Below are 16,883 nucleotides of genomic sequence, written 5' to 3' on the forward strand. Positions count from 1 at the left end.
GCTAGGGCAAGAAGGAGGACCTGGGGAAGTACAGGCTGGTCAGCCTCACCTCAGTCCCCGTGCAGGTGATGGGGCCCTCCTTAGCAGGTCAGTCAGCCTGTTGGCAAAGCTACTTTTGCCCTGTGTAGTGAGGTGGGTCCTGTCTCTCCCAAGTAGACATCGTTCTCCTAAAGGGTCCCATGGCCATAGAAACCACAACCCTGTTGCCAACAGCAGCTGTGCAACCAAGTGTTCATGTGCAGTGTCAGTCCACTCCGTCTCTCACCTGTGGAGGTGAAAGACAATCAACAATAGTGGCAAGACTAACTTTTTTGTTTGTTTGTTTGTTTGTTTACACTACTCGCTCTCTTAAGATAGAGCAAAGAAAGAAGCCTTGAGCTTTGTATAAAATGCTCCAACTCCTGCCGGGCTTACCAGGAATTCAAACTGCATAGAGCCAGTTAGCAGTTGCAGAGGTAGCTAGTGAAGACTTCCATTCTCTTTGTTCTCTGCCTTGCATATACAGCCAATCAGGAGAGTGTTAGATAGTAACTATACCAACCAAAGAAATGTATATAAGTAATTTTCCTAGGCTGATCAGGGAAGCCTCAGCCTGATCTGTGCATCTGACATGCTTCCCCTGCAGCTGCTGGGGTGTGAGTGTGTGAGAAGGAAGGTGCTCTCTGAACTACATTACTACAAGCGGAGGTTTTCTACTTTTCTTTTCTTTTCTTTCTCCTCAGGGTGAGGCCCCAAGCGCTCCCTGCAGCCCAAGGCTTGCAGAGCTGCATCCTCCATCAGAAGCTCTGTCTGCATCAAAGCCTCAAACCTGATAGGGACAGCTGCTCCAACAGGCACTGGGCAAAATGCCCTGTGGTGCATCACCACCATGCCTGAGGATGTGTATGCTGGTCTCAGCTGAGATGAGGATGCCTTCCTTGTGCCCTTCTGCACCAACTGCTGCAAAACTGTAGCATCTGTTGGCTCTCTCTATCACCTGTGAAGTGTTAGCTCTGTTACCTGCAGCTCTGTGAGAGGATCTGTGATCCAGATGAGAGTGCTCCTGGGAACCTAAGAAGCAGTGGGGTGTAATGCACCTTCCTGGGGCCTCCTCTCCAGCCTGTCCCAGCTTTTCCTCATTGCTTTAGTTCTGCTCCCAAGTGGGCGAGTACAAGAGCATTGCTGCTGTGTTTTTTACTGTGCTGGGTGTTGCTGTGTTTGTGAGAGCTCTGCTCCTGCAAAGACACAGAAGTGATTAGCTGTTTTCTCCTGGTGTTTGTTCTGGTTCCTTGTAGGAGCATGCACATGGAAATACTTGTTTCTCCAAGAGCTGAGGCCTTCTCTGACCTCATCACAGCCTTTGCTCATTTGCTGCTGCTTCTCCTGCTCATTTCCAGGCACATGTTCCCAGCTGATGCTTGTGAGTTTTGGGCCCTGCATAGGGCAGGGGCTCAGGTTCTTTCCCCCCTCAGGTGTGCTGCGTTTGGGGATTCCCTGTCCACTGGTATGCTGGTGGGGCACTGGCACAAGCAGAAACCAGGAGAGAGCTGGGAGTGGGTGGCTGTGGTTTTTGGAGGTGTGCAAACAGACTGTGCCCCACTCTCCCAAAAGAGGATCAGCATCACCAGAGATGTCCCCAGCAACCCATTCTCCATGCAGCTGCATTCCCTGACACCTAGAGGATCACCTTATGTTGCTGGGGGACAGCGGGATTGGACCCCCGGCCCTGGAAACATGGTGCACGGGGCTTGAGCAGGTGCAGGGTCCACTCCTGGTGTGTTTCCTTTGACCTGAAGACAAGGCTGGGCTTTAGGGGCTGTGGTGGGGACACAGTGATGGAACTGGGCTGCATACATCAAGGATAGCCCTTCCTCTGGCACTGACATCCTTGAGGGGACTGGTGGTATTAGTGGGGCAGGTTTGCTTTGGGCTGCGTCAGGTGGAGAGGAGTAAGAGAGCACAAGACCAGACTACAGCAGCAAAGTGACCTTGTGCAAGACCCCCATAACATTTCATTAAGGAGGACAGTTGCTGGCAGAGCAGGATTGGGGTTGGAGGCAGCAAGAGAGAAGCAAAGTCATCTTGGGGCCCAGCTCTTTCTGCTTCCACACTATCCCGATTCAATATTGGGAGGGTTTCGTTACAATCCCAAGGATGAGATTAAGATGCTAAAACTGGTCAAATATCATAAAAACTTTTAACTTTATTTTCCACAAAGTGGGGAGAAAAGGTGGGGAGAGGCAAAGGGGAGGTGGGGGGGGGGGAGGGAGAGAGAGTAAGAGAGAGAGAGAGAGAAAGAGATATCACCACCCGTGGATCCAGCAGCATCCCGTTGGTCCTCTTCAGCCTGCGTGTAAATTTTAGTGATGTGCGTGCAGTAATTACAACTCAAGCAGGGTCCGACCCTAGGTTCCCGCTGAAAAGTTCAGAGCCAAATCAAGGCAAATTAAACAAATAAATTGTAATGACATGCGTGCAGTAGTTACAGCTTGAGTTGGGTGCCTCCGAAGAGGGACCCTGAACAAAAAAATCCCTGGGCAATTATAGCTTTTTCAAATTAAGTTTCCCACCCCTCACGTGGTAGTTCAGACCAATAGTAATTTTTAGGTCTGGGGTCTCCTGCTCCTTATTGGGTCTCATCGTTGTTCCTAGGCAGGCTGTTTTTTTCTCCCTTGTCTTTACTGTTGCAGTTTCTGCTGACAGATGTGTTTTGATTCCTCAGGTTCTGCCCTTCTCTCTCAAGGCCCTGACAATGAGGTGTTGTTCCAGCAATTAGCACTGACCCAGCAGTGACAGCAGGTGTTATCTTCCAAGGTCCTGATGAAGAGGATATAATCCAGACCCCCCTAATTAACACTGTTTCAGCAGTGAGAGGAGGCTTTGTTTCCCAGGGTCCTGGCACCCAAGCAGGCCTCACTTCAAAGTCTTGACATCCTCCCTCCTGGAGTGTGAAGCCAAGGAATGCAAACTGCTTGTAACTCCCTTATCTTTCCAGCCTGCACCAGCTCTGGGGCCCTTTCTCACTGAACTAGGGAGTGCGGCCTAAGGCTTCAACAAATCTAGCTACTCATGCTAAGCAAGTTTGATAGAAGTTGTGCTAAGCGGCAATAACTTACAGTCTAGGTCCCAAAGTCTCTGCCCGATTGTGGTCTGGTTCAGCGCAGGCTCGGTGTGTCCTGAATGGTCGCAGGGAGACCATTTCGGGGGTCGCAGCAGCTCAGTCCTGTTTCCACCGGGGACAGATGGCTTGTTCGGGGTTATGGTTTGCTTGCACCTTATGTACCAAGGAATGTTTAAGGCAAAAGTTCACTCGTCTGTCTGCCACACACACTGGGTGCCATGTAAATCACCTTCCCCACTGAGGACTGGGTGCTGTGGCAGGGAGAAGGAGGCTTTCAGGATTTCAGAGGCATTTCAGGAGAGGGCCAAGATCAGCCCCAAGCAGAGGTATTTCTTTTCTGGGGCCAGTGGGTTTCCCCAGGTGGAGGGATGATGCTGGTTCTCCATGTCCCTGGCTAGTGGACCCCACTGCAGCAAGGGAATCGCCTCCCACCCTGTGCATGCACTGCCTTGCTCTTTGCACTCTCTGTCCACAGGCATGTGGGCCCACATGCAGCTAGTGGAGGCTGGTGGAGAGCTGTGAGTGCCTGGGGACTCTGTGCACTTCTTCTGCCATGAATCCAGCTTCAGAGACTCCCCGCTGCTTTGGTATTGTCAGGTGCCTGCGGTCAGATTTGGGGGGGCCTCATACATCAGCAGCCACTCAGGTAATATGAAGAAATATGGGTCCACTGTGGAGGGTGGAGCCACCACCTCCTGGGACAAACACCGGCCTCAGTAGACTCTGGTCCTGTGCGCCATGCATCCCTGGCACTGAGATCACTAGCTGTGGACCATTCCCACAGGGACAGGAGACCTGGGTGTGCCATGACTGACACAAACATTCTGCTGAGCCCTCTGACCAAGGGTGCAGGAACTGGGGGGAGCCAACTGCCAGGAAGGGCCTCAGAGCAGCTCCCAGGGAGGGATGGGCCATCACTGCACGCCATGGGGTGATCCCACTTCCCAAATCTACTCCTCACGCTCCCTGCCCTCCACTGTCTGCAGGGACCCTCTTCCCAGGAACAGCCATGGCCAGCTCTCAGTCTCTTTGGCCTCCAGGAAGGAACCAGGGGATGCTGGAGATGAACTGGCCGAAAAGGGATGCATGCTACTCCCCATGCTCCCAAAGCCGGCCTCCTGGTTTGGGTACATACTGGTGCCGTGTCATGCATGTGCATGGAGCAGCCACTGTGTCTTTGCCAAACAACAGCACACCTTAAATGGCACAGACAAACTACTCTTAACAGCACTGCTCAGTTTTATGAGGGTTTTGTGGAGCTCATGGGGAGAGAAGGAAAGTCAGAGTTAGGGTTTTCGTCATGAAAAATGATCCAGGAAGGACAAAACTGAGCCTTCCATTCTGAATGAGTTATTTGATGTTTACACTCAGGACCTTCCCTGAAGAACTGAAAAGGCATCTTGCAACCATCCTAGCTTTCAAGATTTCCCCTTCCTTTAGTTCTGATGGTTCTGGCTGACACATGTGTGAATGCTTTCATCCCTGGTGCCTTTGTGGTTTCTTTGGTTTTGTCTGAGTGTTTGTTGAGATTTTGCAGCCAGAAGATGAAACTGAGATTTCCTCAGCTTTCTTGTGCTGGAGGAACATTGCTGTTTATGGAGCTCATCAGGAGCCAAGGAAAAGTCTGAGTTTGTCACAGAGCTATTCTCCAAAGAACAAAACGGGCCTTCTGCACAGAATGAGACTCTCTGATTTTTAAAATCAACAACAAGCCTGAGCTGTCAGTATTCACCCTTCACTCTAGCTCTTATTACAGGCAAGGATTTGCACACAAGTGTGATTGTTTTTTCCTATGGTGCCCTTCAGGGTCACCTGGAGATTTCATTGTGTTTCCTGTGTGTGTATGGATCTGAGCTGCGGACAGAAGTACGGGTGCCCAGGTGAGCAGAACCACAACTCAGCAGGGATGATGGGATATTTCTCCCAATGCACAAAATACCCAGCTCCAATGGGAAGTTTAGAAAAGACCCAATGTCTGCCAGGTCAGAGGAGGGAGGGGAATGAGTAGCCTCCTTCCCTGTAACAATGCGCTCCCGGTGCTGGACCATTCCTTTGCACGTCACCTTTATCCAGCCCTGGCATTCTCTGGGATCACAGGGCTCCCAGCAAACACGCATGCAAAGCCTCCAGGCTGCCAAAGGGTGAGGGAGTGGAACTCACAGGTGGTGCCTGGGAAGTGGCTTGGGGGGCAGAGGTGCCACAGCCTCTGGGACCTCTCTGGGCTCCCTTCCTTGTTCCTTTCATTGCAAGACAGAGCATTTTCTCTGGGAAGCCATACTCACCTGCATTGTACCGCCCTTGCCCACATTGGGCAGAGCTGAGTAGTGTGTGAACCTCAGAAAACTTATTATGTCCTCTGGTGCCCTGTGGGGCAGGTTTTCTCCAGTATGAAGATGAGGCAGGGCTTTGTGTGTTGTGATGAGGCAACAGCAGTCCAGCTAGGGTATGCACAACAAGGCTGCTGATTCCTTTCATCCTGACATTCGTGAGTAAATTTATTATGCAATGTGGGTGGGTCTGTTTTGCACCTGAACCAAGAGCTCTGCAATACTGTATTAAAGAAAATTCCCCCCATTCCTTTGGGGTCATAACCAGTTTGGGCCAGGTGTGGGGGACTAAGTGGGGTGGCATAGCAGAGCCATGCGGGGCTAAACATGGGAGTATCTGAAAAGGGGATTGAAGTGGGGGTCATTAGCCCATGCTGTTTGTCAGCCCCGTGGAAAAGGAACAGGGAGTGAGGCCAAGGCAGACTGGGCGTGCTGGGCACAGGGAGAGTCCTGCAAGGGGACGCTATGGGTTAACAGCCTGTACCTGGGGTCAGCCTGAGCTGGGCTTGGCCAAGGCCCCTATGCAGCTGCAGGTAGAAGGGGAGGCTCCATGTTTCTGCTTTGCACCCACCTGCCCCCAGCCCTCTTGATGGATCCCCCACATCTGACAGGACCTCACCTCACTCTGCTTTCCAGAGCAGCCAGCAAGTGAGTATCTTTCCCCTGCTGCCTCGGAGCCATTGCCCAGGGTCCCTCTTTCCGTGAGCTGTGCAAGGCTGAAGAGTCGGGACGTTCTTGCAGCCGTCTGTAGAGAAAAGGGAAAGGAGTTGTGGCCTTCCGGGGGCGCTGCGCTCCTCCTCTGCTGATGACTCTCCCCCTGCAGAGTCATGGGCGTTGCCACAGCGAGGGGCTGCGATGGTGGTGCGGGCAGGAGCGGGGCGACGCGCGGCTCAGCTCTGCTGTTCCCCACCTCCCGCAGGGACTGTTTTCCCCCTGACTGGCTCCAGTCTCTTGGCCCGGCAGGCCATGATGCCGCCCAGGATGGTGCCTCGGCTCCTGGCCTTGTCCTTCGCAGCAGTGCTGGCAGGTGACAGGCGACTAGGAAGGGCAGCGAGCGCGGGGCTGGGCGCGCTGGGGCTGTGTGTGGGCGCCTCTGCCCTGTTATGGAGCGCAGGTCCTCCTGCTCTCCCGCAGTGCGCACTCTCCCGTGCGACTCGCCTTTTCCGCCGGGGAGGGCGTGGTGATGCAAGGAGTTGGAGCTTTCCCAGAGATGGGGAATACTTCAAGAGAGGGCCAAATGGATCGCCAAGTATGACAGCTTCGGGAATATCCAGGGCCTGTGGTCTTCCAGGATGTGGGGATGATGCCAGGTCTCCATGTCCCTGGGAAAGTGACCATGACACAGCTGGTGGGCTATCTGCCATCATGTGTGTACACTAAGCTGCTTGCTATGTTCTCTGTCCGCAGGGGTGCGGGCTCAGGTGCAGCTAGTGAAGGCAGGTGGAGGACTAAAAGCAACTGGGGTGTCCATGCACCTCTCCTGCTTCAGCTTCAAGGATTATGACATGTTTTGGTAACGTCAGGCACATGAGGCTAGACTCGAGCGGGTTGCCTGGATCGTATATGATTCTTCCATCACTTGCTATGACACAGCCATGGATGGTCGAGCCACTGCATCCTGGGACAATCCCCAGGCCATAGAATCTCTGGCCCTGCATGCTCTGTGACCCTAGGACTCAGGATGATACTTCTGTGCTATTCCTACAGGGAATGTGTGCCCCACGGGGACCTGCAACTCAGCTCTACCCTGACACAAACCTCCTGCCAGGATTCCTGGTTCAGGGTGTAAGAACTGCAGGGGAGAGGAGTGGCAGGGACTGCTCTCAGGGAGACATAGGCCCTCACTCTTCCCCACAGGACAATCCCACCAATGCCAGAAACAGCGCCACCATGCCTGGATCCCCGGATCAGCTTCCCTGCCCTCCACTGTCTCCAGGGACCCTGTTCCTCAAAACAGCCGTAGCCAGTTTTGGGCCTCTCAGGCTCCAGGAAGCAACCAGGGAACACTGGAAATAAAGTGGCGAAAACGGCATGCATGCTACTCCCCATGCTCCCAAAGCCAGGCTCCTGATTTGAGTACATACTGGTGCCATGTTGCAGTGTGTGCACATAGCTGCTTCTGTGTATTTAGAAAACAACAGCACACCCTAAATGGCACAGACAAAACCATTCTTAGCAGCACTGCTCAGTTTGCTGAGGGTTTTCTTCTTAACCAGCCAGACAACCTCTGTTTGACTTGCAGATTTGTCTTTCAGATCCCAGCAGGACAACTTGCAGTCCAAAGAGGAAAACAAGATTCCCTTACCCTTCATGTGCAAAAAGTCATTTCTGGAGCTCACGGGGAGAGAAGGAAAGTCGGAGTTAGGGCATCTGTCATGAAAAATGATCCAGGAAGGACAAAACTGAGCCTTCCATTCTGAATGAGTTATTTGATGTTTACACTCAGGACCTTCCCTGAAGGATTGAAAAGGCATCTTGCAACTATCCTAGCTTTCACGATTTCCCCCCCTTTACTCTGACTCTCATGCTCTTGCTCACACATGTGCAAAGGTTTTTTTCCTGTGGTGCCTTTTTGCTCTCTTAGGTTTTGTCTGACACTTTTTTCCCCAGATCTGAGCATGTAGTGGGAGCAAGAGCTTTTGAGAACATGTGTCTCTCTAAGCTTAGGATCTTGGAGCTGAGAAGTAGGAGGCCAGGCAAAAGTGAGAGTAGATAAAGTGACTGCTAGAGCTCTCACCATGTGCTCATCCTCGGCTCCTGTGTCTGCAGGTGCTCTTTCTCAGGTGCAGACAGAGAGGCCTCTGGGCCCACAGCAGGGAAGGAAGGTCTCAGAGTCTCTCACCCTTACCTGGCACACCTCTGGCATCCCCATCACTGACAGCATCTGCGCTTGGTCTGGAGCTGGCAGACTCCAGGCAAAGGCCAGCAACACATAGTGCTGCAGTATCCCTTCATGGAACTCCAACCTTTTGCTTCGCCCTCCCAAAGCCAAGTCACCAGCTGTCCCTGGAACTGCTCTCTCCAGCAGCTGCAGACACAGCCACCTCTTTCTGCAGCACCAGAGAGCTAAGCAAAGGGCAGAGTGATTCAAACACAGGCAGGGCAAAGGCAGCAATGGAAGGAGGGGCTTAAAATCACACAGGCTGTTCTGTGGTTGGCTGCAGGACAAGGCCCTTCCCAGCCTTCCGGAGGCAAGTCTGGGCTGGCCTTCCCAGAAAGGGGGGGCAGAGAGGTAAGTGTTTTCAGCAGCAGAATCTCTCGCAAGCCCACCCAAAACCATGAACAGTCCTGGCGCCATGTGTATATATGCACATGTGTGAGCATTGGGGGCCAGCATGGGTTTTTGTGGAGGACCCCAAACAAGAGCATCTACAGGGCACCCTGGGCCAGAACAACACCCTTGCCTTCCATGGTTTAGGGGGCTGCAGGAGATCTGGCAGCTCCTGACCCTCTGGGACAGCCCAGGGGGCCAGCAGTGCCCCACTCCTTCTCTGCTGAGGACCTTCGCCCTGTTACGGCCTGACATCCCCCCTTTTCTTGCCAGCCTCAGGTGTCTAGCTCCAGTGGGCTCCTGCCTCCCCCTTGCTCTCTGAACCTCCATTTCTCACCTCCTACCCAAGGCACCAGGTTGAAGCGCCCGGGGAATAGGGAGCAGACTAGAGCTGGGCACCCTGCAGAGTTGGAAACACTGCCAAAAAGATGACACCAGCCAGGACCCTGACACCGTGGCACATCTTGGTCCCAGTGGGTGTGTTGGTGCGCAGATGCAAGGGTCCCAGCAGAAGTTTTGGGTTCCTCCCGAGCATGGTGAGCACAGAGAAGACAGTCTCCCTATTGCTCAGAAGCTATCCCACAGTGTTGTCCCCCACTGAGCCTCACAGGGCTTATGTGGGGTGAGCTGGGGGTGGGAGCAGCAGAGTTTGAGCCAAGACACGACTCAAGCCTGCACCTTCTTGCAGCACCGAGCAAGGACCTGATCCTGCTTTCCATGAGCCCCATGGAGTCTTGGCTGCCTGGGGAATGCTGGGGGCCCTTGCCATGGAGAAAGGGAGGTGTGTGTGGGGTTCATTCCTGCACGCTCCTCCCCATGTCAGCCTGGTGGGCTGGGAGCATGGAGTGAGGCCAAGGTAAAATGGGATTGTGGGGCATGGGGAGGGTCGTGGGAGGGGATGCTGTGGGCTGACAGCCCATCCCTGGGACTGGCCCAGGTCAGGCCTGGCCAAGGCCCAGACCTGGCTGTGGGTGGAGCAGGGCACTCACAGCTCTGCTTTGCTCCTGACTGTCCCTGGCCATCTCCACAGCTCCCACACACCCCACAGCCCCTCACTCCACTTTCCATTCTGGAGCAGCCACTGGGCAAGCAAGCAGCTTTTCTCTATTGCCTTGGGGGAATTGTGCCTTCTTTTCAAGAGTGACACAGGCCTAAAGAGCCAAGACAGGCTCACAGCTATCTGGGGAGAAAAGGGCAAGGCACCCTGGTACCTACTTCAGCAGCAGAATCTCTCACGAGTCCACCCAAAACCATGATTATGCTGTTACCTGCTTCCTTCCTCCTCAGTCTCTCTCACACGCATAAAGCGAAGGGGAAAGAGCTGATCAGGAAGAAGCACAAAGAGAGCATTTTCACAGGGAAAGCCTGAGCTGGATCAAGTGTGGCTACTTCATGTGCTTTAGGGAGTCCCACAGCAATGCAGCACAAAGAGCTGAGTTGTAGAGCAGATTTTCCCCTGCACAGGTTAAAAAGTCTCTTCTCTGTAGTGTTACTTCTGTCTCCATGTGCATATATGCACATGTATGCACACAGACACATGTGCATGGACACTGAGGGCCAGCAGGGGTTTTTGTGCTACACCCCAAACAAGAGGATCTATGGGGTGCTCTGGGCCAGAAAAATGCCCCAGTGCTCCACAGCTGTTAAGGGCTGCAGAGGACCCAGAAGCGCCTCCCCCACTGGGACAGCCCCAGGTGGCCAGTGGTGCCCTGATCCTTCTCTGCTGAGGACCTTCCCCCAGCCATAGCCCTGAATCTCTGCCTTCTCTTCCTCCCTCTAGTCTCCGGCACCTGTGGGCCCCTGCCTCTCCTTTATGCTCTGCAACTCCATTTCCCAGCACTGCCCTGGACCTCCTTCCCAAGGGACCAGGGTAGAGTGCCTAGGGGAACATGGGGTGATGGGAGCTCAGCACCTTGGAAGGGGGGGAGCAGGAGGGAGGGGTGACAACTCTCCCCAAATGGTGGCAGCAGCTGGGATTGTGACCTGGTGGCAGGGCTTGGTCCTGGCAGGTGTCCTGGCCTAGAGATGGAAAGCTCCCAGTAGAAGCTCTGGGTCCCTCCCAAGCAGGATGAGTGCACAGAGGAGCTTCTCCCCATTCTACTGAGGAGCACCAAGGCTGTCGTCCCTTGGTGAGCCTCACACAATTTTGGGGGGCTGAGGTGGGGAGGGGGTAAGGCCACACCTCTGCTCCAGCCTCACTGCAGCACTGAGCACCGTGCCTCTGCTGCTTGCCACGAGCCCTATGGGCCTTGGGCACTTGAGGTGCCCAGGTGGCCATTGCAGGGGGAAAGGCAGCTGGAGAAGGGTGGCACGGTGGAGCGAGCAGAGGAAGAGGATGCCTGGACAGGGTGGAGGGAATGGCATAGGGGTGGCTCTGCCTGAGGTATCGCAGCCAAGAGGGGCCAAGCTCAGGGGTCCTATGTGGGAGCAGCAATTCTGCAGCATCAAGAGATGTGGGCACAAGGATGCCAATCTGCTACTCCCAGGGCCAGCTTGGGAGGGTAACATGTAGGGCCCTGCACACCCACTGTGCCAAGGATGGTCCCGCTCCTCCTGCACTGGGTGCAGTTCCTGGAATGAGGCTTCTCTGGCCCTGCACCTCTGGAACTCTGCCTGCTACTTCTACAGCCTTCACGGAGGGACGGGAGACCTTCTGTGCCCCAGTGTAACCCACCTGAATAGCATCCATCCTCTCTGCTTTGGCCATAGCGGGGCAGCCACACACCCAGAGAAAAGGAGCAGCACTGTGGGGGTGCCTTCAATTCTCAGCACTCCCATTTGGGTCAAAAAAGAGCAGATCTCTCACACAGTGGGATGCATACAGCCCCCCAGCACAAAATAAACCAGATCCCTCACAAAATATAGCTAACACGTACACAGGAAGAGTTCTGTGAGACCATGAAACTTCATTTAAACCTGGAAGGAAGAATGGACAGCAGTTCTGCACTCCATTTCTCCACATTCCCTCCAGAGAGGACAAGGTCAAGGAGAGAGGCACAGGGACAGCAAGCTGTTTGCTTATGAGAGGTGCCCACATGTCCTGTGCAAATGGGGAGAGCAGGAAGCAGGCTGCAGTGCAGTGAGGTTGCCGGGTAGAGGAACCATGGGGTGCTATAGGGAAAGATCATGGGATGTGGCTGAGGGGGTTTTATCAGGAGGGAGTGGTCCCCACTCTGTCTCTCGGCCCTGTTTGCAGGGGACAGGGAGCGAGGCCTGGGCAGGAGCATGGTGCAGGGCATGGAGAAGGTGCTACAATGGCCCAAGGTGTGGGAGCTGGTGGGGAGACAAGTGCTGGGCGGGGGGAGTGGCTTGGGGCTGTTCCCAGGCAGAGCTGGGCTATCACAGCCCTTTGTGAGGTGATCCCAGTTGTCCTAGAAATGGACTTATTCCCTCCATGACTCTTTCCTACGGCCCAGACCCAAGGACAGGTCTCAAATCTACTGTAAACATTTCCTGTAACACTTCCCCTTTCCACATCTGCCCCCTAAGCCTCAGCTTCCTTGTGCCTGCTGCAGCAAAGCCACGTGGTTCAGGGCTTCTTCCGTTCCTCCCCCTATATTCATGGGTGTCAGTGTGCGGGTGGGCTCCAAGAGAGCGACTAGGCTGTGCCTGGGAATGGGGTGGAGGCTGGGTCAGGTCAGACAGGGGTCACATGGGCCCAAAAGGGGTGACTGTGAGGGGGAAGCAGGCAGAGCTGCTGTGCAGCCAGAGCCAAGCTGAGGAGAGGCAAGGCAAAGCGGGCCTGCATGTGTGCACTACAGTGCACATGGGGCTACTGCCTGTCCTCAGCAGGCAGGACAGGGAGACCAGGCATCTGGGCATCCAGTGTGCCCCTGCACCCAGCACAGCCCCTGGGGAGCTGCACTGACTCCTCACAGCCTGTCCAGGACAGGGTATTTTCTCTGGGAAGCTGTACCTGCCTGCACTGGAGCCCACTTCTCTCAGTCCTCCCCACACTGGGCAGAGCTGAGCAGTGTGTGAAGCCTTGGAAAAGGTGTCACCTCCTCTGGGGCCCTGCAGGGCAGGTTGGGTGGGTGGGTTTTTGGAGACTGACTTCCAAAGCTGTTTCTCAGCCCCCTGGGCAGAGGACCGGGAGTGAAGCTAGGGCAGGACGTGGTTGTTGAGGCACGGGGACAGTCCTGTAGGTCGATAGCCCAGTGCTGGGGCCGGCCGAGCTGGGCCTGGCTGAGACCCTGACCCATGTGCAGGCAGAGCAGGGCACTGCATGTCTTAGCTTTCCTCCCTACCATCCACGACCGTCTCCCAGGCTCCATCACGGCTTGCAGCTGCCAGTCTGCTCTTCTTTCTGGAGCAGCCACGGAGCGGGAGAGCAGCTTTTCCCTGTGGCCTCTGAGGTATTGCCAGGGTTCCCCTTTCTGAGGCTACTCAAGGCTAAGGAGTGTACCACCGCCATCAGGGGAAGAAATGGAAAGGAGCTGTGGCCTTCTGGGGGCGCCACACTCCTTCTCCGCTGGTGAACCTCTGCTGGCCCGGCCCTGCGTCCCCGCTCCTCCTCCCACAAAGGGCTGGTGACAGCAAGGGGCGGGACGGGTCTGGGGTGGGGGCAGAGTCCTTAGCGCTGCCGCAGTGAGGGCCCCCAATCCCAATGTGTGCATAGGAGAGGGCCTGAGGGTGGCTCAGCTCTGCTGCTCTCTGCCTCCCGCCGGAGCTGCTTTGCCCCCAGCTGGCCTCGGCCCCTGGCCCAGCAGGGCATGATGCTGCCCACGATGGTGCCTTGGCTCCTGGCCTTGTGGTTGTCAGGGTTGCCGGCAGGTGAGAGCCCCACGGGGAGGGCAGCGAGTGCAGGGCTGGGCGGGTGGGGGCTGCTTGTGGGCAGCTGTGCCCTGTCCTGGGACCCAGCTCCTGCCTGCTCCCACATGGGGTGCACTCTCCCATGAAGATTGCCTTCCCCTGTGGCGATGAGGTTCTGTGTCAGGGAGAGGGAGGCTTCCAGTGTTTGGGGGACATTTCAGGACAAGGCCAAGTTCAGCCCTGAGGCAGGCAGCCTTGGGATTTTCCAGGGCCAGTGGGTTTCTCAGGGTTGAGGGATGAGAGGTGATGCTGGGTCTCCACGTCCCCAGAAGGGGACCCCAGAGCGGCTGGTGAACTGCCCACCACTGTGTGTGTGTGCACTGCCTTGCTCCCTGCACTCTCTGTCCACAGGGGTGCAGGCCCAGGTGCAGCTGGTGGAGGCTGGTGGAGAGCTGAAAGTGCCTGGGGAATCCATTCGCCTCTCCTGCCGGGGATATGGCTTCAGCTTCAAGGACTATTATTTACGGTGGTATCGTCAGGTCCCCGGTGCCAGATTTGAGTGGGTTGCCACCATTAGCTATGATTCCACCTACATTAGTTATGGTACGGCAGTGGAGGGTCGGGCCACTGTCTCCCGTGACAATTCACAGGCGGTGGCATATCTGGCCCTGCGTGCCCTGCACCCACAGGACTCCGCCGGCTATTTCTGTGCCATTGTCACAGTGACAGGAAACCCGGCTGCACCCTGACACAAACCTCCTGCCAGTGGCCCTGGCCCAGAGTGTGGGAGCTGGGAGGGAGGGGAGTGCCAGGCATGTTTATGGCAATCACTGCTCACCATGTGGCAATTGCACAGGTGTGTCAAATGGGCCCTTTCCCCACATGACTCCTTTCTTACACCACAGACACAAGGACAGTCTTCAGCTCTAACATGGGCATTACCTGTCACTTTTCCTCTTTCCATGCCCCCCCACCATGTCTTCTTTGTGCTTGTTGCAGTGAGTCTCCGGCACCATGGGTACTGAGCATGCCCTGTACCCTGCTTGGCCCCGTGGAACCATGCTGAGTCCTTGCAGCCGTGCTGGCCTGACCCTCATGTGTCCCTGGTGAGCACCGTGGGAAGAACCTTGTTCTGCTTCCAGCTGCAGATGAGGCACCTCAGTGCAGCTTATGGCCTCCGTAGCACGGGAGCAGGCAGGGCACAGGGGAACCTCCCACAGCTGCTATACCTGCACCTCCAGGCCTGTTGCTTTGCATGGGGCCCAGCAGTTTCCCCTCTGGGCACTGCAGTCCATCTTGCGAGGAGAAGGGTGAAGATGGGGGCATAGAGAAGGAGCTCCGTGAGTGGGCCCCATGTTTCCTGGGATGGTGGTGGAGGCACCTTCCAGTGCAGAATGGGAGGGGCAGTATGAGCAACTATGCCATATTCTGGTCCGGGCAGATCCCATCTTTGCTCTTTTGCTTCTCCTCCTCCAAGCCTCCAGGGATGACTGTTGCACTGGGCAATCACCAAGCTAGAGCTGTGCTTTCTACTGGATCTCACCACTTGTCCTAAGACAAGCAGAGCCTTGCTCAGGCCAACCTTGCCCCCAGGGGCTCTCTGGAGTTGGACTGGTAGTGTCTCTCAGCTTGGTCTGGGAAAAGGAAGTGGACTGAGGTGAGGTGCTTCTGGTCTTGCTCCATCTCTTCCTGGCCATGGTGCTGGGAGGTGAAGGAGATCCTTCCTGGTCCTTGGGAGGGATCAACAAAGCCCACAGTCCTTTCTGTGCATTTACGTGTCTATACTAGCCGTGCTTTGCTTGCGCAGGCCAGGGTAAGATGGCGGGGTATGGACCATGGGGAAGGTCCTGTGAGGGGAAGCTGTGGGCTGACAGCCTGTAACTGGGGCCTGCTCGAGGTTGGTCTGGCCAAGGGTCTGAGCCGGCTGCAGGCGGAGCAGCACACTTTGTCTCTGCTTTGTTCCTAGCCATTCTTGGCCATCTCCACTGTTCCCCGATGGCCCACAGCCCCTCACCCTGCTCTCCTTTCCAGAGCGACCACCAAGCAAGAGAGCAGCGTTTCCCTATTCCCTAGGCATTGCTTAGCCCTCTTTCCAGGGGCTACACAGGGCTCAAGAGCCAGGACACCCTCACAGCTGTTCTGGAAGAAAAGGAAAGGAACGTTGGCCTGTTGGGGGTGCCACGCTCCTTCTTTGCTGATGACTCTGCCCCGAGTCAGCCAGGCCTGGATTTGGGTCCCCCCTTCTCCTCCCCAAAAGGGGCTGTGACAGCAAGGGGGGGCGGGGCGGATAAGGGCAGGGCAGAGTCCTTAGTGTTGCTGCGGTGAGGGGCCATGATCCCAGTGCGGGCAAGAGCAGAGGGAAGGGTGGCTCAGCTCTGCTCCTCTTCACCTCCCGCCGCAGTAGCTTTGCCCCCAGCACTAGCCTATGAAGCCAGCCCCTGGCCCCCAGCCCAGCAGGGCATGATGCCAGCCAGGATGGTGCCTTGGCTCCTGGCCTTGTCCTTTGCAGCGGTGCCAGCAGGTGAGAGGTGACCAGGGAGGGTGACCAGCGCGGGATTGGGTGGGCTGGGGCTACCTGTGGGCGCCTGTGCCCCGTCCTGAGACCCAGCTCCTCCTGCTCCCATGCGGAGGATGCTGTCTCATGCAACTCGCCTTCCCCTGGGGGGCAAGGGAGAGGCTAGGCAGATCGGGTCTGGTCTTTTGGATGAATATCTGCATGGGGTTATTGTCCAGCCTTGGTAAGCAGGACAGGGAGACCTGACACCTAGGGAACTGTGACTCTGCACGCTGCAGTGTCCTGGGGGGCTGTTCAGCATCCCGACCTATCCCCACTGCACCGGCCTGATCTGCTGCTTGTTCCTGGGAAGAGCCCTGCTCAGCCTCCAGCTGTGGGTCAGCGGCCTCCTTTCAGCCTTCCACCCCCGCAGCGTGGGGACAGGCAGAGCACAGGGGTGTCTCCTAAGACTGCTACACCCACAGCTTGGAACTGTCAGAAGCAGTTTGCTGAGGGGGGAATGCCGTCCATCCTGCAAGGACAGGGTTGAGGAGGGAGGCATAAGGACAGAGCCCCATGTCCCCACATCCAATGAGAAAGGCAGAACAAGCTCCTGATCTGACAGGGAAATGGAGGGAGGGAAATACGGTGTCTCTCTCTCCTCACAAGGCCTGGTTCCTGTGTTGGGGCAGCTCCTCTGACCATTGTCCTCTATTGGGTTCAAGGAGTTGGATTTAGGCCTCCCGCTGGACCGGTGACATTGCAATGCCCCCACCGGGGTTGCACTCTCCCTTGCCCACTCCCAGGTTGACCATGTCTCCCTCTTGCTCTCCACAGCAGTCCATGGCCAGGTGGCCTTGAAGCAACACCCTGGGGGACTGGCAGTGCAAGAAGGTGAGGGAGGGAAAAGCAGAAGCGGGAGGTGTGTTTGCAGATGTG

At 55.8% G+C, this 16,883-nt stretch overlaps 1 pseudogene; it reads left to right on the forward strand.

Annotated features, from left to right (window-relative positions):
- Positions 1–16,883, forward strand: part of LOC112995092 (T cell receptor alpha chain MC.7.G5-like) — a 222,677-nt pseudogene that overhangs the window by 142,065 nt on the left and 63,729 nt on the right.

The sequence above is a fragment of the Dromaius novaehollandiae genome, chromosome 14, assembly GCF_036370855.1.
Source record: "Dromaius novaehollandiae isolate bDroNov1 chromosome 14, bDroNov1.hap1, whole genome shotgun sequence".
In the NCBI taxonomy this organism is placed as follows: Eukaryota; Metazoa; Chordata; class Aves; order Casuariiformes; family Dromaiidae; genus Dromaius; species Dromaius novaehollandiae.